Here is a 22,692-nt window from a genome sequence, read left to right as displayed (position 1 = left end):
CTGTTGGCCAGAAGAAACCTTGCCGGAATGCTTTGCCGACAAGTGCTCTCGCGCCAATGTGATGACCACATATGCCTCCATGTATCTCTGCCAACAGCTTTTGTCCGTCTTCCCGGTGAATACACTTCAATTTCACACCGTTGAGTCTTCTCCTGTACAGTGTCTTGTCGACAAACTGGTACATACTTGACTGTCGGGCTACTCTTTCCGCTTCTTCTTGCTCTTTGGGAAGTTCTCCTGTCTGAAGGAAATGGACAATCTGCTGCGCCCATGCTGGAGCTTGTGGCTCGACAACAAGGACTAAAGGCGAATCTGCGGCTGCGGGAACGTCCGCTTCTACGGCGAGAACCTGGGTCTCTACCGGAGCTTGACGTTCCCCGGCAAGCTTGCCGGAGCAAAACTTGTCGGGAGCTTCTGCTACAACGGAGCAAACCCTAGGGCTTGCCGGAGCAGACTGCTCCTCAGCGCTCTTGGAGTTGATCTTGGGGACTGCTGCGGGAACATCCGCTTCTACGGCAAGAACCTGCGGCTCTGCCAGAGCGTGACGTTCCCCGGCAAGCTTGCCGGAACAAAACTTGTCGGGAGCTTCTGCTTCAACGGAACAAACCCTAGGGCTTGCCGGAGCAAACTGCTCCGCAGCGCTCTGGGCGTTGATCTTGGGGACCTTCTTGGCGGCGGCTTCGGGAAGCTCTGCCGGCAAATAGTCACCAGAAACCAACTTCCTCTTCTTGCTCTGTCCAGTCGATGGCGTTACGGACGGCTGATTCATCTTGAGCACAAAGATCCCTGGTTCCACAGGTAACTTAAGTGCGGCGCACTTTGACAGGCCATCTGCAATGGCGTTCTGATCTCTTGGAACATGCTCCATCTGCAGGCCCTCAAAGTGCTCTTCTAGCTTTCTCACTTCGTCAACGTAAGCTTCCATCAACGGACTCTGATAGCTCTTGTTTACTTGGCGGACGACAAGCTGTGAGTCACCCCTGACAATGAGCTTCTTGATCCCAAGGTCTGCCGCGATCCTGAGACCGGCAAGCAAGCCCTCATACTCTGCGGTATTGTTTGTTGCTTGCTCCTTGGGAAAGTGCATCTGGACTATGTACTTGAGGTGCTCTCTGGTGGGTGCGAGCGTCTTCTTGTTGTCGTTCTTGAAGAACTTGGCGCTGATCGCGACGAGCTTGCGGATCTGACGACGCGGTGGAGTCGCTGTCGAGGTGGATCCGGCGAGTCGGCGATCTTGGCCTTCGGGGCGGAGAGTGCACAGTAGTTGCACCCCCACCAGTCTTGTCGTCTCCGGCTCGTGCCTGGCTGGCTTGCCGCGGCTGCGATGTGCTCGGCTGCCGTGGAGTGTCGCCGTTGGCGAAGCCGATGAGACTCTGGATGGTAGCCCTCCAGTCATCGATCTTGTCCGCCGTTGGAGGGTAGTCTAGGAGCAGCTGAGCTCGCGCCAAAGCTTCTGCTGCAGTGGGGGGGGGGTGGCGGTGGCGAACGGTGCGAGGAGCGGGATATGCTCGGACTTCTAACCATGTTAGAAGGAGCAGTATCCCGTCCAGGCGACCGTGCCTCGCTCGTGCCAGCATGTTGGCGTACATGGTGGTCTTGAGCGCTCCGAGATCCACCAGCTCGATCTTGATCTAGCGAGCGCATGGTACCATGAGTACCATGACGCTGCCGGTCCCGCGCCTCCTGAGACGGGCGCGGTGCATGTACGGACGCCGAGGTCTTGGAGTGCGTCCGGTCGTTGTGGGAGCCGGCTACGCCGCCGATGGGCAGCGCAGCCTTGTCCTTGGACCTGGCAGCACCGTGAGCTCCCTCGTCGACGCGCGTTCTTCCGCCGGCGCCTACCCCATCAGCCGTTCGCTCCGGCGATGGTGGGTTCGGCGCGGACGGAGCAGCTGCCTCCGAAACCTTCTTCTTCGGCGGCATGTTGATGAAGATGATGAAGATCTAGCTTGCGAGAACGCCGGATCTGGTTCACACAACCTCTACGCCCCCTACCTGGCGCGCCAAAGATGCCGGGGCACTGATCCACGGGCACCTATGGGACCGGCGGACCGGGTCCCTTTCGGTTCGGCAGGGGCGGAGGTCGTGCAAAGAGCAAATCGAGGCGATGCATGCGAGCGATTTACCCAGGTTCGGGCCGCACGGATGCGTAAAACCCTACTCCTGCTTTGTGGTTTGTATTGATTTCTTGCTCGGGAGCGCTGAGTGCTACAGTACACACCAGCAGCTAGCGAGACCGAGCGTGAGTGTTCGAACCCCCCTCTACGTTGCACACGGGCCTCCTTTTATATGCTCAAGGGGTCACCGACAGGTGGCAACGGAGGCAAAGGGTAAAAATGGAAAGGTGCTGTGGTAGGTACAGCTACCTGCTACAGTGTATCATACCTAACCCTGACGGCAGGGGACAAGGGCAATAAATGCCCGTCTGTGTCGTCTAAACAGTGCGAAAAGGGACCGCCAGGAACGCCACCGTTTGCCACGATGGCGATCTTGTCAGCGCCGCTTGCCACCGCACGCCGCTGGCTGCACAGCCTCCCACCACGTACGCCTGGAAGGGCCCCAGAGCGACACGTTGGTGGATGTGCTGGAGCACAGGCCCAGAGAGGTGGTTTGCTGCGGCAAGCGCCTTGCCGCCGTTGTTGTCTCGTCGCGTCCGGGAGCTTGTCGCTCACCGGGCCTTGCCAGGGCGCGTGGTGCGCCGCGGCAAGTTCCTTGAAATGCCTTGGGTGGCCTTCCCGGCAAGCTCCTCTTGCCGGGGTCTTGGGATGCTTTTGATAGCCTTCCCGGCAAGCTCCTCTTGCCGGGGCCTTGTCTTCTTGACTTGGATACTTTGTCCTTGAATGGCTCCAAAGGAACCACGGAGGATCTTGGCGGTCGCCCGGCAACCCTTGCCGTGGGACGCTGCGACTGCCCGTGCACAAGTTCGGGATACTAGGGTATCCCTACTCTAGTACACCGACAATGCAGTCTGTCGCTTTTATTTATTTACCATCACAAGTTCGTACAATGCTCAATTTTCTCTTACACTAAATGATCTTACACTTTTAGAAGCAATATTTATTGCCTTATTGTTTCGATGACAACTTACTTGAAGGATCTTACTCAATCCATAGGTAGGTATGGTGGACTCTTGAAAATAAGATTTGGGTTTAAGAGTTTTTGCATGCACAAGTAGTATCTCTATCTCGTGCGGAATTTTTGGCTAGCAAAGATGGGGGGGGGGGCAAGCACCACATGTTGAAGGATCTATGACAATATAACTTCTATGTGATTATGAACAAACATAATTCATTAAGTTGTCTTGTCCAACATCAACAATTTTGTCATATAATATTTTGATGGGGGCTCACACTCACAAAAGATTTCCATGATAGTGTATTTATATGTGAATCTTCTCTTCCCTTATTAATTCTATCATGAGTTGCATCCTTGACTAATGCTATGTTTGTCAATCTCTAATAAAATTTTCTACTTATACTTTTCCTTATGTGGTGTCATCACTGACCATAGGATTATCATATGATATTTTCATTTATTTCCTTTCCTTTTATTGAAACATGAAAGCAAAGTAAGGAAAACTCAAACTAAACTTTATTATATATCTCGCACATGATTACAAGGATAGATTACGAAGTAAGCTCTAAAAAACAAAGGATCAAACTAAAATTTTATTCTTCTAAAGCAAAAGATCGAACTAAAATAAGTAAAGGAAAAAGATAGTGGGGTGATATGATACCAGGGCACCTCCCCCAAGCTTGGCGGAAGCCAAGGGGAGTGCCCATACTCGATACTCAATTTTCTTTTGGTGATGAGAAAGGTGGTGGTCATTAAGTAGAGGCGATCTTGTCCTCGGGTTTCCATGGCAGGAGCTCACCATTATAAGAGGAGGAGTGAGTCTCACGGGTCCTGCAACTGACAGCCAAACTCATACCTTTAAACCTCGCCTCATACTCAAAGACTTGGTTTTGGAGATCGTAGATCTGGCTTTGGAGGAAGTTGATTTGGTCATTGAAGGTGAAGTCGATGTCCTTCATGGACTTGCCATCCACCTTGAGATCACGGGTGTAGTCCGCAATCATGAGGTGATTGGCATTGAGTCCATGTTCCACCATGCCCTTGCACCGGAAGACCTCCTGCTCCATAGCTTCAAGTCTGGCCTCCACAGTTCCCGTCCCCTTGGGAACTTGCACATAGCAGATGTGGAGCACCCTCTCATGCATCTAGATAGCCTGAGGGTGCTGCATCACCTCCCGCAAATAGGGGTTGATGATGTTCTCAAAGAACTTGTCCTTGGAGGAGCGTGAAGTGGCCATGGTAGATTGGATCTGTCAGAAAACAACAAGGAAAAGAAAACATGAGATTTCTCCGTGATACAATGGTCAATAGGTTTGGTGGTATATAAAGATTTTTATCTTGGGAAACATGCAAACAGAAGAAAAACGGAGTCCGAAAGGTACCTGAGGTGGGCACAACCCACCCGGGCGTGCCTGGCTGTGCCCACTAGGGTAATTTTCCCGGTAGTTTCTTATTTTTCTATTTTTCTAAATATTCCAAAACTGACAAAAAATATTTTTGTGGATTTTTCTGAGTCTGTTTACTTACCGTACCACATACCTTCTCTTTTCACGATTCTGGAGTGTTCCAAAAGGTTTCTTTTATGTGTTCTTCCGGTGTCATAGTTTGGATAATATTACCTTCAACATTAATGGGCGTACCTGAGATATAATGTTTTATTCGTTGGCCATTAACAACCTTCGGGTTTGCATCTTCGGCATTATTTGTTTTGATAGCTCCAAACCGATAAAGCTCCTCGATAACATAGGGTCCTTCCCATTTGGAGAGGAGTTTTCCTACAAAGAATCTGAAGCAAGAGTTGTACAAAAGAACATATTCTCCTACCTTGAACTTGCGCTTTTGGATTCATTTATCATGCCATATTTTAACTTTTTCTTTAAACAACTTGGCATTTTCATAAGCTTCGGTTCTCCATTCATCTAATGAGCTAAGATCAAATAACCTCTTTTCACCGGCAAGTTTGAAATCATAGTTGAGTTCTTTAATTGCCCAATATGCTTTATGTTCTAACTCAAGAGGCAAATGACAAGCTTTTCCATAAACCATTTTATAAGAAGACATGCCCATAGGATTTTTATATGTTGTTCTATAAGCCCAAAGTGCATCATCTAATTTCTTAGACCAATTCTTTTGGGACCTATTGACAGTCTTTTACAAAAATTAATTTTATTTCTCTATTGCCAAGTTCAACTTCACCACTAAACTGAGGATGATAGGGTGATGCAATTCTATGGTTAACATCATACTTAGCAAGCATTTTACGGGAAGCACCATGAATTAAGTGAGAACCACCATCAGTCATTAAATATCTAGGGAATCCAAAACTTGGGAAAATAACTTCCTTAAGCATTTTAATAGAGGTGTTGTCATCAGCACTACTAGTTGGAATAGCTTCTACCCACTTAGTAAGATAATCAACATCAACCAAAATATGTGCATACCCATTGGAGGAAGGAAAAGGTCCCATGTAATCAAAACCCCAAACATCAAATGGTTCAATAGCAAGTGAATAATTCATAGGAATTTCTTGACGCTTACCGATATTACCTATTCTTTGACATTCATCACAAGATGAGACAAACTTGCAAGCATCCTTGAAGAGAGTAGGCCAATAAAACCCAGATTCCAATACCTTGTGAGCAGTTTTGTCTCCCGCAAGATGTCCTCCATATGCTTCGGAGTGACGTTTCCACAGGATTTGTCTCTGTTCATGCTCAGGTACACAACATCTAATAATACCATCTACTGCCTCTTTATAAAGATGTGGGTCATCCCAGAATTAATGACTTAAATCATAGAAGAATTTTTTCTTTTGTTGGTATGTAAAGCTAGGTGGTAAATTTTTAACAGCAATGTAATTAACATAATCAGCATACCAACGAGTGTTATGAGAAACAGTTATTGCAGCTAACTGCTCATCAGGAAAGCTATCATCGATATGTAGTGGGTCATCAAGGAGATTTTCAAGCCTAGACAAGTTATCAGCTACGGGGTCCTCTGCTCCTTTTCTATCAATGATGTGTAAATCAAATTCTTGTAACAAGAGAGCCCATCGAATAAGTCTAGGTTTAGCATCTTTCTTTTCCATAAGATATTTAATAGTAGCATGGTCGGTGTGAATGATAACCTTAGAGTCAACAATGTAAGATCTAAATTTATCATAAGCAAACACCACTGCTAGAAATTCTTTTTCATTAGTAGCATAATTTCATTGTGCATTGTCTACAGTTTTACTAGCATAATGAATAACATTTGGTTTCTTATCAACTCTTTGTCCTAGAACAGCACCAACAACATAATCACTAGCATCACACATATTTTCAAAAGGAAAGTTCCAGTTAGCTGGTTGAACAATAGGTGCAGAAATTAAGGCTTTCTTGAGTGTTTCAAAGGCTTTTAAACAATCATCATCAAAAACAAAAGGAACATCCTTTTGCAAAAGCTTTGTAAGAGGCCTAAATTTTTTAGAAAAGTCTTTGATAAATCTCCTATAGAAACTAGCATGACCTAAGAAACTACAAATACCATTGATATCTTTAGGACATGGCATTTTCTCAATTGCATCAACCTTAGCTTTGTCCACCTCAATACCTCTTTCTGAAATTTTATGGCCCAAAACAATACCTTCATTAACCATAAAGTGGCACTTCTCCCAGTTCAAGACAAGATTTGTTTGCTTTCATTGCTTAAACAATCATCAAAAGACTTCCCATAAACAGAAAAGTCATCCATGAAAACCTCAACAATCTTTTCACAAAAGTCAGAGAATATAGCAGTCATACATCTTTGAAAGGTAGCATGTGCATTGCATAAACCAAAAGGCGTACATCTATAAGCATAAGTTCCAAAGGGACAAGTGAAAGTGGTCTTTTCTTGATCAGGTTGAGAAATAGGTATTTGTGAAAAAAAGTATATCCATCAAGGAATGTGTGTGCTTTGACAATATTTCTAGCATTTGACCAATAAAAGTCAAAGGGTAATGATCATTTCTAGTTGCTTTGATTAATTTTCTAAAATCAATTACCATTCTATAGCTTGTAATAATTGTTTGCGGGATGAGTTCATTTTTATCATTAGGAACAACAGTAATTCCTCTCTTCTTAGGGACACAATGAACATGACTTACCCATCTACAATCAGCTTCCAGAAGTTTTAATATTTCCGTCTTACCACTTCCTTCATCTTTGGATTTAACCGACATTGGTAATCAACAATGGGTTTAGCATCAGGTTCCATATTAATTTTTTGCTGACATAGAGTGGGACTAATTCCCTTAAGATCATCAAGAGTATATCCAATAGCAGCTCGGTGTTTCCTTAGAACTTTCAATAATATTTCTTCTTCATGTTCTGAAAGGTTAGCACTAATAATAACATGATATATCTTTTTCTCATCAAGATAAGCATATTTCGAAATGTCTGGCAATTGTTTTAATTCAAATACAAGATCACTGTTAGGTGGAGGAGGACCTCCTAAAGTTTCAGTAGGCAAATTGTGTTTAAGTAGAGGACGTTGTTCAAAGAAAATCTTATCTAATTCATTTCTTTCATGCATATGTAAATCATTTTCAATGTCTAGCAGATATTGCTCTAGAGGATCAGTAGGAGGAGGAACAATAGAAGCAAGACCAATTATTTCATCCTTACTAGGCAATTCTTTTTATGAGGTTTTCTACTAAACTTGGAAAAATTTAACTCATGAGACTCATCACCAAAGCTGACACCGATAGTCTGTTTCATACAATCTATTTTAGCATTAACGGTGTTCAAGAAAGGTCTACCAAAGATAACGGGACAAAAGTTATCTTGTGGGGAACCAAGAACAAGAAAATCAGTAGGATATTTTGTAAGTGCATCTAGTGCCACCTCTAGTTGGTTTTGGAGTATAGACGACAAACCTAGTTGAGGGACTAATGTGTTTGTGAGAATTGCAGGATAACACAGGTAGAAGTCCCTCATTGATTCGGTTTTCCTACCAGAGATGACCCCTAAAAATGTATGAAGACATTGAAGTCAAAGGTGGTATATGAAGATATTCACATTGAAGACTATGACAAGAGAAGACACCACATGAAGCCTATGGAGCTCGAAGACTTAGATCTTTCGTAGTTCTCTTTCTTCTGTGTTGAGTCATAGGAACCACTGTACTGTTAAGTGGGGTCCAAGAGAACCAGTCAGAATGACTGAAGTGATGCTTAAACAAAACCTATGTCTTCGAGTGAAGACTTTGAGAGCGAATCTTGTCCAGAGTCAGGCAAGTCAGCTTTTCTTGAAGCCCAAGTAAAGTTGCCGTGTCAGTTTGAAATCTGACCATTGGAACACGTGTCAGTTCCTTAGTGACCCAGGGTCATTTCGGACAAATCAGGTCGGGTTGCCAAGTGGCTATAAATAGCCCACCCCCTACAACCATAAACAGTTGGCTGCTCAGATTCAGAGTACGGCTTTTGTCGTTTGAGAGCAACCCACCTCGAAGCCTTTGAGAGAGAATTACTTGCGAGGATAAAGCTCTAACCACCCAGAGCCAAAGAGAATTAGGCATCACTTATGTCTTCTTGTCTGTGTGATCTGAAGACTTATTATATTTGAGGACTGTGCATCCTCCACCCGGTTAGGCGTCGCGTTCTGAGCATCCAAGAGACATTGTGGATTGCCGGTGAACGAAGTCTGTGAAGGTTTGGGAGTCTACCTTGAAGACTTACCAGAGTGATTGGGCGAGGTCTGTGTGACCTTGGCTCAAGGGGAATACGGTGAGGACTGGGTGTCCTGAGCTGCGTGTTCAGGACTGGGTGTCCGGGACTGTGTGTCCTAAGGTTTAAATACCTAGCCGCCCTAACCAGACGTACAGTTGTCACAGCAACTGGAACTGGTCCAACAAATCATTGTCTTCAGCGAGTCACTGGTTTCATCTCCCCTTCCCTTTACTCACTGTTACTCCTTGTGAAGACATTGTATGTTCGTACTATCTTTTGTCTTCACTGAGTGACTGCGTGTTCTGTGTGGCTTCACAATATCTTCCTACCTGATCCTTACTACATTGATGCTATTAGTCATTGTGCCTTCACTCTATTGAATACTTGACTATGGCTTGCCTAGTGTAGTCTACCTTCCGCTGCAGGGTAATAGGTTTATTTCTATCGTTTGTCTTCATAACTTCCACGTTTTGAAGACTTTCATAAAAATCGCCTATTCACCCCCCCTCTAGTCGATATAACGCACTTTCAATTGGTATCAGAGCAAGGTGCTCCCTTGTTCTGTTTGATTCGGTTTAACCACCTGGAGTTTTTGCTATGTCGACTGCAGGGATAATTAAAGTCTCCGCTGCGTGCCCCGTCTTCGATGGAACTGAATATCCCTACTGGAAGAATAAGATGCGCATGCATCTTGAAGCCATTGACGTCGACCTATGGTATGTCGTCAAGAACGGCGTTCCCAAGGCTGGAGAAGGTGTCACTACTGCTGATGTCAAGAAGTTTGTTCAACTGGACTCTACTGCCAAGAATATCATCTGTGGTCATCTGACCAAAGGACAGTATGGCCGTGTGAGTTCTTTGGAAACATCTAAGCTGGTCTGGGACTGGCTCTCCAAGGTCAATGAAGGCATCTCAACCCAGAGAGATCAGAGAATCAGTGTCCTTCACAACCTCTTCAACCGCTTCAAGCGAAATAACAATGAGAATGTCCAGCTCACATTTGACCGACTCACTGACATCACAAATGAGCTTCAAGCCCTCGGCGCTACTGAGATCACCAAACATGAAGTCGTCAAGACAATACTGAGATCACTTGATAGTTCGTTTGACACCCTAGCCCTGATGATTCAAGAACGTCCTGATTTCAAGACACTCGATCCGTCTGACATACTTGAGAGGCTCAACACACATGAGTTTCAGCTTTCTGAGAAAAGAGATATCTACGGTCCAAACTATGGGCGAACTCGTGCCTTGAAGGCAAAAGCTGTCTCCTCATCTGAAGAAGAATCTGACAGCAGTTCGGATGATCCTGAAGACATTGGAAGGGAACTTGCTATGCTTGTGAAGAAGTTCCAGAAATTCACCAAGAAGAAAAGTTTCAGAAAGTCTTCCCGATCAAGCTCAAGGAATGATGAAGCTTCTTCTCACGACTACAAGAAGAAAACATGTCACAAGTGCAAGAAACCTGGCCACTTCATCTCTGAGTGTCCGCAGTGGGACAATGAGAACAAAAAGAAGAAGAAGAGCAAGGAATATGACTCTGACGACAAGAAGAAGAAGAAATACTCAAAGTCTTCTTCCAAGTCTTCCTCAAAGTCTTCATCACACAAGAAGAGCTCATCTGGCAAGGCACGTGGGTTTGTTGGCAAGGAAATGGATTCAGAGGAGGAATCCGCTTCTGAGGAGGCGGAGGTGGAGTCTGAGGAGGAGTCCGATTCAGGCGTCGCAAGTCTGGCTACAGCATACGTTGCCAAGTCCATCTTCAACACTGAAGACAATGACTTCATCACCAACACCGATGCAAATGAGAAGGACTACTCTTCTCCTACCTACTGCTTCATGGCACGCGGTGCCAAGGTAAACACATGCACTACCCACTATCAAACATCTAGTGACCATGACTCTGATTGTGGTTCAAGACCCAGCTACAAAACACTTGCTAAAATTGCAACTGAACAACAGAAAGCCATGGAACATATTGAAAAACTGTTAGACAAAAGCGATGATCTGTTGGGTGCTGAAATGACTCGATCTGAGTCCTTAATTGAAGACATAAAAAATCTTCACGTTAAGTATGAGGAACTTGAAAGTCGTCATGAAACGCTCTCAACAACTCATGAAAAGCTCTCCTATGATTATCTTCAAAGGAAGCAAGATCTTGAAAAATTGAGAGCGGCTTATGAAGATCTTCAAAAGGAAAACGAGTCACTTCACGCCGAACAGATCAGTTCCGCTCAAGAAGGATTTGAACCACCATGTCTTAAATGCATTGAGCGTGATAATGCTACTTCTGTTGCTGAATGTTCTACTGCTACTACTGTTGCAATATCTTCAACTGTTGATGTGGTAACTAACCCCTCTGCTGAGGATACCACTGCTATTGCTGATGAGAATGCTAGGTTGAAGACATTGCTTGAAACAGGGATGTACAAAAGTATTAAAGGCATCAGACACTATGTGATGTCCTCAAAAAGCAGATTCTGAACCGAACCCGAGGAAAGAGGGTGTTGGGTTCGTAAGGAAAATGAATGCTGATGGCTCTTACTGGAAACCTGAGCAGTACCCCAAAACCACGTGGGTTGCTGCAAAGGAACCTTCAGCAGATCCATCCAATCTATCTGGCTTCACTTGTGCTAACCCCATTATCATTGATGAATCCTTTGATGCAAACTATAAACTGTTTAAGAATCAGAATGGTGAAGTGTTTGCCAGGTACATTGGTACTAACTGCAAGAATGGACCGCCTATGAAGAAGATCTGGGTTCCTAAAAGGTGTCTGGAGAATCTTCCTATGAATGTCATCATGACACCTCACGTGAAGAAGACAAACCTCAGACCAAAGGCTTCATATGGTCCAAAGGCTTCATACAGACAGAGGACTCACCTGAGTCGCACTAACGCAAATGTTTTGCAGGGAAACCATACTCAGGCATATGAATATGAGAGCGGTTCATCAAACCGCCATGTTCATAAGACCAAGAACTATTCTGCTTATTCTTATGAGTACTATTGTCCGCCTGCAAGACTGTTTGCTAGGGCTTCAAAGCCAAAGTTCTCAGATGCTGCACTTAGACTTATTGCTTCTAAGCCACCCTTGAAGATGTGGGTGGCTAAGAAATATTAACTCTCTTTTGCAGGGAAAGGTCTCCAGCAGAAAACCAAAATCGTCTGACGCTATTGCTGGGGACCTTAAACATCTTGTAGGGCGCAAAATCAAATGCCCGAATGGTCTTACTATGTACTTCGTTCCTGAATCGCTTGCTACTCTCCCTATTAGTCCTAATCTGGATCTAAGCTTTCATAACCCACTGGTTCGTCAAATGTTTTTGCTTCACAATTCTCTTCGTGAAGCCTATCCCCCTAACTGCACTGTAGGGTACGACACTAGCGTCTTCAGAATGGATTATTGATAGTGGGTGTACGAATCACATGACTCGCAAAAGAAGCCTTCTTATGGACTCAACCTTACGTCCATCCGACAAGAGCCACATCACATTTGCTGACACTGGTAAAAGTAAGGTATTGGGTCTAGGTAGAGTTGCAATCTCAAGGGATCAACACATGGATAAAGTCATGCTTGTTGAATCCCTTGGCTTCAACTTAATGTCTGTCTCAATGCTTTGCGATTTAAACATGATTGTAATATTTGGAAAATATCGTTGCCTTGTTCTAATGGAATCTGACAAGTCTCTAGTATTTGAAGGGTATCGAAAAGATGATTTGTAGGTGGTAGATTTCTCAGCAGGACCACAGTTTGCCCTATGTCTTCTAGCAAAAGCTTCAGAATGCTGGCTCTGGCATCGGAGGCTTGGGCATGCTGGCATGAGGAACCTCCACACCCTGGCAAAGAAGAAGCATGTCATAGGCATCGAGGGCGTCAAGTTCAAGAAAGATCACTTATGCGGTGCCTGTGAGGCAGGAAAGATGACGAGGGCCAAACATCCCTCAAAGACAATCATGACCACTACTCGACCCTTCGAACTGCTTCACATGGATCTTTTCGGTCCCACTCATTACTCAACTCTTACTACTACTACTTGTCTCTATGGCTTTGTCATTGTTGTTGATTATTCTAGATATACTTGGGTGCACATAATCCTTTACAAGACTGAAGTGCAGGATGTCTTCAAACGCTTCGCCAATCGAGCAATGAACAACTATGGCGCCAAGATAAAGCATATCAGAAGTGACAATGGCACTGAATTCAAGAACACTGGCCTTGATACATATCTTGATACCTTGGGCATCACACATGAATTCTCAGCCCCGTACACGCCACAGCAGAATGGGGTCGTCGAACGCAAGAACAGAACACTCATTGAGATGGCCAGAACGATGCTAGATGAATACAAGACTCCAAGAAAATTCTGGCCTGAAGCCATTGATACTGCATGCCATATAATCAATCATGTTTATCTTCACAAGCTTCTAAATAAGACATCTTATGAGCTCCTTACTGGCAAGAAGCCAAATGTTAGTTACTTCAGAGTATTTGGCGCCAGGTGCTGGATCAAGGACCCACATCACACCTCAAAGTTTGCACCAAAAGCACATGAGGGTTTTATGCTTGGATATGGAAAGGAGTCGCACTCCTATAGAGTCTTCAATCTCTTTCATTACAAAGTGGTTGAAACAGTGGATGTGCGGTTTGATGAGACCAACGGTTTACAAAGAGAGCAACTGCCAAATGTGCTAGATGAAGTTCCATCCAGTGAATCAATCAAGCTAATGGGAACGGGAGAAATTATACCTTCTGAAGCTCATCCTGAAGAACTTATCATCTCAGCACCTGATCAACATGAAGACAATGCTCATCCTGAAGACATTCCTTCTAGCAACGACAATGATAAGCAAGAGCAAAATCCTCGCCCTGTACATCCTCGCGTTGCCAATGAAGTGCAGATTGAAAGAATAATTGATAGCATCAATGCACCCGGTCCACTCACTCGTTCAAGGGCAACTCAGCTAGCAAATTTCTGTGGGCACTTCGCATTCGTCTCAATAACAGAACCCAAGAAAGTTGAAGAACCTTCATGGAACCTGAATGGTTTCAAGCTATGCAAGACGAGCTTCAACAGTTTGAGCTGAATAATGTATGGGAACTGGTCAAGCGTCCCGATCCTTGGAAGCACAACATAATAGGCACCAAATGGATATACCGCAACAAGCAAGATGAGCATGGTCAAGTTGTCAGAAACAAAGCTCGTCTCATTGCTCAAGGATATACTCAAGTGGAAGGCATTGACTTCGATGAAACATTTGCTCCTGTGGCTAGACTTGAAGCCATACGCATACTGCTGGCCTATGCAAATCATCACAACATACTTCTTTATCAAATGCATGTGAAGAGCGCCTTCCTCAATGGCAAGATTGAAGAAGAAGTGTATGTTGCACAACCTCCTGGCTTTGAAGATCCAAAACATCCTGACATGGTATACAAGGTCAACAAGGCACTGTATGGCCTCAAACAAGCCCCTCGGGCCTGGTATGACACACTCAAATAATTCCTGAAGAGCAAAGGCTTCATACCTGGTTCTCTCGACCCCACTCTCTTCACGAAGACATATGATGGTGAACTGTTTGTGTGCCAAATATATGTGGATGACATTATCTTCGGCTGCACCAATCAGAAGTACAGTGAAGAGTTTGGATATATGATGTAAGAGCAATATCAAATGTCTATGATGGGAGAGCTGAAGTTCTTTCTTGGTCTTCAAATACGACAGCAACGCAGTGGCATCTTCATATCTCAAGAGAAGTATCTCAAAGATTGCCTGAAGAAGTTCGGTATGCAAGACTGCAAAGGCTTCACGACGCCAATGCTAGCCAAGCATCATCTGTGTCCTGACGACAATGGTAAAGAGTTCGATCAAAAGGTATACCGCTCCATGATTGGTTCTTTACTTTATCTATGTGCATCTAGGCCAGATATTATGCTTAGTGTTTGCATGTGTGCTCGATTCCAAGCGGCACCAAAGGAGTCGCATCACTTAGCTGTGAAGTGAATTCTCCGATATTTGGCTCACACCCCAACTCTAGGATTATGGTATCCAAAGGGCTCAGAGTTTGATCTGGGTGGATTCTCGGATGCTGATTATGCTGGTGACAAAGTTGATCGCAAGTCTACATCAGGCACATGTCACTTTCTGGGACGATCACTTGTATGTTGGTCTTCAAAGAAGCAGAACTGTGTATCTCTCTCCACTGCTGAATCTGAATACATTGCTGCTGGATCTTGCTGCGCTCAGCTTCTGTGGATGAAGCAAATGCTCAAGGACTATGGCATTCATCTGAAGCAAGTGCCACTCTACTGCGACAACGAAAGCGCCATCAAGATTGCCAACAACCCAGTTCAGCACTCGAAGACAAAGCACATTGAAATTCGTCATCACTTTCTCAGAGATCATGTTGTGAAGGAAGATATTGATATCATACACGTCAACACTGAAGAGCAATTGGCAGATATCTTCACCAAGCCCTTGGATGAGAAGAGATTTTGCAAGTTACGGTGTGAGCTAAATCTCCTGGAATCCTCAAATGTCATGTGATCAGGCACACATCCTAACCCTTATGCATATTGATGACTTAGATGTGCAACACACGAAGTAAAGTATATCTTCAATCAATGAAGACATACATTCTAAGTGTGAATACATTAATGTGGAATTTGACTTCGGAGCGCCATGATAATTGTGCACCGTGTCTGGGTCTAATACTTCCTATACGGTGGGTAACGCCACCACCAAATGTTCTATTTTGAAGTGTTTCACTCATGGCGTTACCTTGCTATGTCTTCACATTTGGTTTGGCTTCAATCTCAACATGTCTTCATGATTATTTTCACTATGTTGACTATATATATATACTAGTGTTCTGTCCTCTACAGCATTCACTTATAGCTATGTCTTCTTGTTGAATCTTTTGAACTAAGTGAATGTGATCGGATCCTAACCTCTCTATGCTATCTATCTCAAACTCTATCTCTCCAAATCATATGCATTCTATTGAAACTGTCAAATGTCTTCTCTGCGTCCTTGTCAGCAGAAGATACAAAGACAAACCTTAAGTACACTTTCAATGCTCATTCCTCCACGTGAAACCCAGAGAAGTAGGAACGACCACCCGACAATCCAGGCGTGCGTGGGACGTGGAACAAACCCCAAAATTCTGCATGATGGCCACGTGTTCCTCAGATGTGAATCGCCAGGGGCACCTGTGTAATAATGCAGTGCCGCCCCTGTACCTATAAATACACACTTCACGGTGGTCATTATCTACGAACCCTAGCGCCACCGCTAGCCCTCGACGACGCCGGCGACGAAGCGCTTCGCTGCTGCAACCTCTCCGACGCCGTCTTCACGCCGACCGTGGACATCGTCCTCTCCGCCATCGCCGTAGGTGTCCTCCGTCACCAAGTTAGGGCACGGAAGATCGAACTGCTCGGCCTCATATTCCACTCCGTCTAGCAGTTCTTAGTGTGGTAAATAAAACTTCCTTTTTACGGCACCGTTGATCCTATGGCTTTGTCACTTTCTACCACAAGCAGTTTCTATTCACACAAGTTAGATCTCTCTCATACTGCATCTCATAACATGCCTAGTATATTCACTTATGCTTCACAAAGTAGTTAGATTCCTCACTTGTACTGATCTCTGGATTCATACAAATCTGGAACCAACTCCTTATCTATGAGTGAATGTCTTCGCACGATGAGGTCAATGTCTTCTAAACTGACTTATATTCAAAATCTTCTGAGAATGCATATGACCTCTTCCCCTTCCCTCGCACCTTAATGTTGTCACAGGTACATGTCCGTGGGAGAATCCCTTGGTTCTCATAGTCTGCATTCATTTGCAGAATTCTTACAGCATCATATAAATTCTCCCGAAGCAAGTTCCTGTTTGTCCAGCAAGCGAAAATCTTTGAAGCCTTTGAACGTGTTGAAGCCTTTCAGTTTGAAGTTCATGGCTTCAGAGAAATCAGCAAGGAAGGGTGGCAGAAAGCATCATGGAGAAACATCTAGAGATCTGCCAGATGACCTCTCATAACTGTACAAGACAGATCCTGAAGAGGATTACAATCAGCGCAAGACCTGAATCCAATGGATTCGAAGATATTGGGCAGAACAATGGTTCAAATACCGATTTGTAACCCAGGAATATGCTGAGAAAAATGCCATCAAGAGACCGTGGGGAGACATCCTATACAAGAATCTTCAACCCAGGTCCAGAGATGAAGCCATTGAACAAGGCTTCTATCCCTGCATGGTCCGTGGGCCATAGCCTGCTGATGCACACCCATCATCACTACTATGGTGTCGTGATGACATTCTGTTCAAGCGCAAATTCCAGTTTGCCCAGAACTCAGCGAAGCAAAACAAGAAGACATTGGGACTAGACTTCAACCCTGGTCCCTCAGCTCCAAGGGCTGATGGCACACGAGATGCAGAACCCAATGTCGTCGGTCCTTTCTACAACCTTGAAGGCCTCATCACCCATATCTTGGTTCAAGGGACTGCAGTGAATGAGCTTGTAGCTGACGCTGAATCAGATGAAGCGCCTGCAGCGCCGAAGCCAAAGAAGTTGAAGAAGCCTAAAGCTTCAAAGCCTGCCCCTTCACCAAAAATCTCATGAGCGAAGCCACTGGCAACTGCACCTCCTGAAGACAGTATGCAGTCTGAAGATTTATCACGCATCTCCAAGCCCCAGAAGGTCAAGATGCCTCTGCCACACACCGGCCAAGAGCTAACAGCTGCTGCCATTCTGCGCAATGATGCCATTGATCTGTCAAGTGATGAAGATCTTGTAGATGACGCTCTTGAGCAACTCATCAAGAGCAAAGAAGAAGCAGAAATCTTCAATGATCTGCCTCTCTTTGATGTAACAATCATCCACAACTTCATTGATGAATGGTTTGACACGCCAAACATCAGCTTCGATGATCTCCAACTACCCATTGGCCTCAGTGTCGCCTTCCATGGCGCTAGTGCTTCAGAGTTAGCTATCGCCCAACGCATTGTTGAACTGAAGCAGAAGATTGACTTTGAGAAATCTCAGTTCAAGAAGCATATGGCCAAGCTCAGCGTGCAAGACGTGAAGAATTTCAAGATTATGCTGCACGAGCTCAAGGAAGCCTTTCTAAAGAAACGTGCAGAAGCTCAGGGTTCTCGTGAGCGCATGAAGGTCCTGGCTGATAGGTGTGTGCAAGCCTACAATGAGGCTGAGAAGCGCAAGGCCCTTGGGCGTCCTGGCATCGACCCCAGGATGGCTGCCAAGAAGCAGAAGAAGCCCGCTATGGCTGAACCTGAAGCACCCAGGCAGGAGGCAGATCCCCTTGTCTTCCCAACTAGCATGACTGGCCCGAAGCCAAAGGCTAGGTCAACCGCTTCAGAACTAAAGAAGACCAGGACTGCTGAGGCTGAAGCAAGGAAGAGAAAACATCCTGAAGCCTCTGCTACTGCGCCCGCCAAGAAGAAAAGAATGACCAAGAAGGAACGGGCTGCTCCCACAGAGCCCTTGATTGTTGAACCCATTTCCATGGTCCACCCCGACGCCGATCCACAAGAACATCAACTGACTGTCCATGAGCCTGCTTTCACAGAGCCTCATGAAGCTGAAGACTTTCCAGCAACTGATCCCCTCGCTGCTGAGGACATTGGTCACCATGACCATGTTGAAGATGATGCAACCTTCCTCAGCTAGAGCACCAACAGTTATCATCGCCTGTGCTCACGCACAGTGAACTCATCAGCATTGGTCATCCACTGACACCAATAGCACAGGATGCTTCGTGGGCGGATCGCCCATAAGAGGAAGAAGACTCTGAGGCCCAGCCAACACAAACTCCACAGGCGTCGCCCGCGTTGCGCAGGCTTCGCAAAGGTCCAAGGCCTCAAGTCTCTGCGTCTGAAGCTAAAACTGCTGAAGACATTCTGGCTGCATCAGCCGATGAAGAAGAAGTACCACAAGCTGCTACTCCCCTGTCCCACCAAGAAGCAGTTCTCGAGGAGAACATGATCGTAAGAGACCCTCCAGCTCGTCAAGTGGAGGTTGAAAATCTTGCGGCTGCCACCACCAACACCACTGAAGCCACTGACACTGTCATGGCTGAAGCTAATGTGGAGCCCTCACCAACAAAAGCACCAGAAGTCAGCGAAGCCACTGATCCCACCACTTCTGTTCCTGAGTCTGCTGCCGGTCCCCAGTTCGACTATCATGTTGAGCACAGGCCTCAGGTACAGAAGCCAATCCCAAGATTTCCAAGGTTCCCAGGTCCTGCATCAGCACCTGGCTCCTTCAATATCAATGGCTTCAGAGCAGACAACACATTCTTCAACAGCTCCAGGAACCCCTACTCCAGGGAAAGAATATCATCTGATCGGTTCTGGAGTTATCCGCAGCGAAGCTATTACTCATGCGTTCCTTACAACCAAGGTCACATCTTCCCACACAAGCGCCTTGACATTGAAGCAATAGCTGGTCTGCCCTGTCTGGAAGAAGCTCTGGATTGCTTCAAAGAGGTTGGACTGCTGCCGTTCGTCACTGACCAAGAGCATTGGAATGAAGAGTTGCTGCTCCAATTCTATGCCACACTTCACATCCGCGGGTATAGCAGAGATCCGAAGACTTGGGTCCTGGAGTGGATGACAGGAAACGTTCATCACGAAGCCAAAGACTTTGACATCATTGAGCTCACTGGTTTGCCCACTCCTGGCGATCTCTACGAGCATGGCTGTCAGCTTCATAGTGAAGCTATTGAGAGCATCTTTCAGAACACTGAACCTAATATGAGTCAGATGCTCAGTATGATGAAGCCATTGCCCCAAGATGCTGCTTATCCCACGGAGTTCTTCGTTGAAGACCTTGAGTATCTGCCAAGAACCATTTATCACATCATAAGGCGAACTCTCTGGCCAATCAAAGGACATTCTCCCCATGCCAAGCTGGAAGGTGCAATGAAGACTTTGGTCTTCTACATTCTTCATGGAAAATGCTTCAATACATAGGATTTCTTCATTCGCCAACTTGCTGCATCTGGCTCTGATCTGTTTGGTTTGAAGTTCTACGCCCCTTGGGTGATGCGGCTGATCAAACTTCACTCCGCTATCTCATATCAGCCCTTGGCCCACAACCATCGGATCTTTTTGCCTGATGTGGATATGTCTATGGAAGCCATCTATCCTGAGCCTGCCAAGGAACCTCTCAGTCTTCAGAATGCAGAGCATCAAAGTTTCACTCAGAACGTTGAAGGCATTGAAGCCGTAACTCGTGTGTATCCTTTGGCTGGCACTACACGTGCACCGCATCCTGCTCTCATTGAAGCCACTGACAGTACAACTTCTCCACGACCCAAGAAGTGCACTCGTGTTCTCAACGACCGAGAGCTTCTTGTGGCTCTTCATCAGAAACAGGATAGGCATCATGACTGGCTGAAGCGTCAGATGCAAAGCCTCTTGGTGGATGTTAATCGCATTCACAATCTTGCCACCAAGAATGCTTTTGTTGCCCATGAAACCTCTCGCCGCATATGGAAAGGGCTAACGCTGATGTGTTCTAAAGATGATCTTCAAGAGGATGGCTTCACTGAGCGATTCAAGTTTGACTCCACACCTCCTCGAAGGGCAGTGCTGCGACGAACTCCATCCCTTGAAGACTCTGAGTTCTCTTCCTCTGCTGCAACTATGAATGCCAGAGTAATCAAGGATGAAGACGATGCTACTTCACCGCCACCTCCTTCAGCACGCTTTGACTCTGCTCCAAGCTCTTAAGCACCGCCAAACACCACCAACGACCCTGCTGCTTCACCTACTCCTCATGGGAATGAGTAGATGCTCTATGTCTTCAAACCTTTTTGGTCCTTACTGACAAAAGAGGGAGAAGCATATGAGGTTGATAGTCTTCAAGCGGGTCCATATGGGCGGGTGCTTTATATTTTGCTTCGTTCTTACAACTCTTGTTTTGCTACATTTGGTTCTTTGAGTTGTAACACTTAAACTCGATGGTCGTCTGCTACTTATTTGCCACCTTGTGTTGCGATGATAAATTCCGCATGTGCGACGATAAATTCCGCACTTAGATCATTCTGCAGACGTCCATTTTCCATTATGCATGTCATTATCTTCATATACTTTCACATGCATAGTGGATTGTCATCATAAGTTGAAGTGGATCTCCACAAGTACAACCTGCCATGTGCATTTGCATTCAAAAGCAAATTACTTATATGCACATCTTCAGGTGGAGCCCTTGCAACTTATGAAGACAATTCCTTATCCTTTACAATTTCACAGATTATATTCCCCGTTGAAAACTTCAACTACTTTGTCATCAATCACCAAAAAGGGGGAGATTGTAAGTGCATCTAGTGCCACCTCTAGTTGGTTTTGGAGTATTGATGACAAACCTAGTTGAGGGACTAATGTGTTTGTGAGAATTGCAGGATAACACAGGTAGAAGTCCCTCATTGATTCGGTTTTCCTACCAGAGATGACCCCTAAAAATGTATGAAGACATTGAAGTCAAAGGTGGTATATGAAGATATTCACATTGAAGACTATGACAAGAGAAGACACCACATGAAGCCTATGGAGCTCGAAGACTTAGATCTTTCGTAGTTCTCTTTCTTCTGTGTTGAGTCATAGGAACCACCGTACTGTTAAGTGGGGTCCAAGAGAACCAGTCAGAATGACTGAAGTGATGCTTAAACAAAACCTATGTCTTCGAGTGAAGACTTTGAGAGCGAATCTTGTCCAGAGTCGGGCAAGTCAGCTTTGCTTGAAGCCCAAGTAAAGTTGTCGTGTGAGTTTGAAATCTGACAGTTGGAACATGTGTCAGTTCCTTAGTGACCCAGGGTCATTTCAGACAAATCAGGTTAGGTTGCCAAGTGGATATAAATAGCCCACCCCCTACAACCATAAACGGTTGGCTGCTCAGATTCAGAGTACGGCTTTTGTCGTTTGAGAGCAACCCACCTCGAAGCCTTTGAGAGAGAATTCCTTGCGAGGATAAAGCCCTAACCACCCAGAGCCAAAGAGAATTAGGCATCACTTAAGTCTTCTTGTCTGTGTGATCTGAAGACTTATTACACTTGAGGACTGTGCATCCTCCAGCCGGTTAGGCGTCGCGTTCTGAGCATCCAAGAGACATTGTGGATTGCCGGTGAACAAAGTCTGTGAAGGTTTGGGAGTCTACCTTGAAGACTTACCAGAGTGATTGGGCGAGGTCTGTGTGACCTTAGCTCAAGGGGAATACGGTGAGGACTGGGTGTCCTGATCTGCGTGTTTAGGACTGGGTGTCCGGGACTGTGTGTCCTAAGGTTTAAATACCTAGCCTCCCTAACCAGACGTACAGTTGTCACAGCAACTGGAACTGGTCAAACAAATCATTGTCTTCAGCGAGTCACTGGTTTCATCTCCCCTTCCCTTTACTCACTGTTACTCCTTGTGAAGTCATTGTATGTTCGTACTATCTTTTGTCTTCACTGAGTGACTGCGTGTTCTGTGTGGCTTCACAATATCTTCCTACCTAATCCTTACTACATTGCTGCTATTAGTCATTGTGCCTTCACTCTATTGAATACTTGACTATGGCTTGCCTAGTGTAGTCTACCTTCTGCTGCAGGGTAATAGGTTTATTTCTATCGTTTGTCTTCATAACTTCCACGTTTTGAAGACTTTCATAAAAATCGCCTATTCACCCCCCCTCTAGTCGATATAACGGACTTTCATATTTTATTTTCCCACACAAGACTTCAACATCTCTAACAATCCCAAGTGGTGTGATGGCTCTATTGGCAAGTTTAATAGTAGCGTCTATTTCTTCTATTTCAGTGGGTGTTATGTCATTCATAATTTCTTGATATAAGGTAAAGGGAATAGCACTCATGCTAGCACATACGTCACATAAACCATGATAACAGTGATCTCCTAT

This window comes from Triticum urartu, chromosome 2 (assembly GCF_003073215.2).
Source record: "Triticum urartu cultivar G1812 chromosome 2, Tu2.1, whole genome shotgun sequence".
NCBI lineage: Eukaryota > Viridiplantae > Streptophyta > Magnoliopsida > Poales > Poaceae > Triticum > Triticum urartu.
Note: the sequence above shows the minus strand (reverse complement) of the source record.